The sequence below is a fragment of the Carlito syrichta genome, unplaced genomic scaffold (assembly GCF_000164805.1).
Source record: "Carlito syrichta isolate Samal-C Ts95f unplaced genomic scaffold, Tarsius_syrichta-2.0.1 Scaffold314299, whole genome shotgun sequence".
Classification (NCBI taxonomy): Eukaryota; Metazoa; Chordata; class Mammalia; order Primates; family Tarsiidae; genus Carlito; species Carlito syrichta.
Window position 1 is genome coordinate 4,492 of NW_007258395.1, and position 2,354 is coordinate 6,845.

Here is a 2,354-nt window from a genome sequence, read left to right on the forward strand (position 1 = left end):
GTGTGCCTTAAACATTTCACTGGAATCTCAACATACAGTACTTTCATTCAGAGTCAATGTCTCATATAAAGCCAAGGCACTCCCTCTGAGCACGAATCCCTTACTTGGCATTCCATGTCATTTTTCTCACCCAAGCAGCATTCATGATATCTCATCTCTGATTTCCAGTTACAGGGAAGGGGAGTCTTATCTTTCACGGTTGCTTTACTCACACTTAACTCAGCAGAATTAAAGCATTTACCATTTGACCTGCTACTCTTTCCAAATATGCAACTTATCTTTACACAGAAACAACTTTTCCACTCATATTTTTAGAGTGTCTACTTAATTAATTTGCCTATTTGCAATCCAGGCACAATTGACATAAAAACAACTGGCTAGACAGGGCATGGTGGCTCAAGCCCGTAATTCCAGCACTTTGGGAGGACGAGGCGAGAGGATTGCCTGAGCCCAGGGGTTCAAGACCAGCATAGGCACCTTGGTGAGACCTTGTCTTTACAATAAATCCAGAAAAATTATTGTTCATGATAAAAAATATTGATATAAGTTGGAGGACAAGCCAATGTGGCAGGTGTACAGTTCGTGGCTGGGCAGGAAGGCGGGTTGCTGGTGCAGCACCCACAGAGGGCTGGTGCGGGTCTGTAGGGCCAGTGGGCGGAGGCGGTGAGGTCTTGGGTGTGCCTGAGGGACTCCTGGTGGTCTCCATCAGAGACCAGATCTTGGGCTTGCTGTGGGACACTCCCTGCAGGCCGCCCGCCGCAAAGTTGGGGCTCAGCAGGCGCATGCTGCCGGGCTCCAGGCCCTCCTTGGCAGAGTCCAGGGGCTAGTCTTGGGGCTTGAGCTCCTCAGCTGTCGCCAGCTGCGAGGCTGAGTCCTGAGTCTGCAATGTTCGCACAGCTCGGTCTTGTCCTCATTGTCTTCGTTGCTCTGGTCGCCATCGTGTGGATGTCGATGCTCTCCAAATCAATCTCATTGTCATTCTCGGCCTTCTCTGGGTCGCCATTCGTGTCACTGCTAAAAAGGGCACAGTCCTCCTGGTCCTTGCTGCTCACATCCCACGTCAACTTGTTCTCCTTCTTGAGGCGCAAGCGTGCGTTGGGGAACCAGGTGGAGACCTGCGTGAGGGTCATCTTGCTAATGATGCCTAGCATGATCTTTTCATCCTTGGTGGAGTAGGGGTTCTTGCAGTGTTCGTTCAGTGAGGCCTTGAGTATGCTGGTGCTCTTGTGTGTGCGTTCTTGGACCACCCGGGGGTCCTCATACTGGAACTGGACATAGGGGTTATAGGCAGGTGTCCTGTGCATGACAAAGGTGGCCTGGTCACCCTGGGGTTGTCCTTGAGCTCATACTTGAAGCCCTGCAGCAACCCGCAGGGCCAGCATCCAGAGGGAAGAGGGAGGTGTGAGAGAGAAAGAGAGAGACCCGGGGCCAGAGAGGTCTGGAGCAGCTGCTGCTGTAGGCACAAAGCCTTCAGTTTTTTGGTACGGGAAGGCCCCTCAATCCACTTCATGGGCGAAAGGAGGGTCAGAGGCAGGAGCCTCCCTTTCCACCCACAGCAAAAATCGATTGTTTGTCATTCTAGAAAAGTTACAGCAAGCACACCTCTTTGGAAGGGCATGCAGGAGCCGCAGTCCCACATGGTCCCCTGGATGCCCACCTCCCCACCACCAGCCACTCCAAAACCTACTGCTCCACAACCCATATCTCCAAGTTTATCTCACACTAGCTAGAGGATAAAACCTTTCACCTAGGCAGATAAAGTCATTTTTTCCAAATGCAAACAGCCCATTGCCCAGGTCTCCTCCCTTCACCCCAAGGGGAGTAGCTAAAAATAAACTACCCTGGTTTTCCTGGAGCCTGAACCCACTAATGATTGAAAAGGAAAGCTCAAGCCTCTTATCTCCCAAATTTGCCTCTATATAATGTTTCACCCACACTTAAAGGTCTTTAGTAATGACAGATAATTTAAAATTTTAATCCTGGCCATGATTGACAACAATAACAAAACACCATATTAAAAAATACAAAAGTTGGGCTTATCCTGTAAAATATTAATGCTTAGACTGGAAGCTGTGCACTGCCAGGAGGGAAACAGCTGTTTCCTGGGCCCAGTCCAGTTTACATAATCTCCCAAGTTTAACTTTGATCTGAAGGGAGCAAACACAAACTGTTTGAAGGCATTTAGAGGCAGTGATTTATTTGCAATCAACATTCTTCTTATCATCAGTTGTAAAACACAGCAAGTCAAATTATCCCATCAAGTTTTTTTGGTAAATAACATTTTTTTCTTTCTAACAACATCATTAGACCTCGTTACTACCATAAATTCTCCAGACAGAAATTCACAATTTTAT

At 48.0% G+C, this 2,354-nt stretch overlaps 1 pseudogene; it reads right to left on the minus strand.

Moving 5' to 3' along the window:
• Window positions 1–522: 522 nt before the first annotated feature.
• LOC103273911 lies at window positions 523–1,510 on the minus strand (annotated as a pseudogene).
• Window positions 1,511–2,354: the final 844 nt, after the last annotated feature.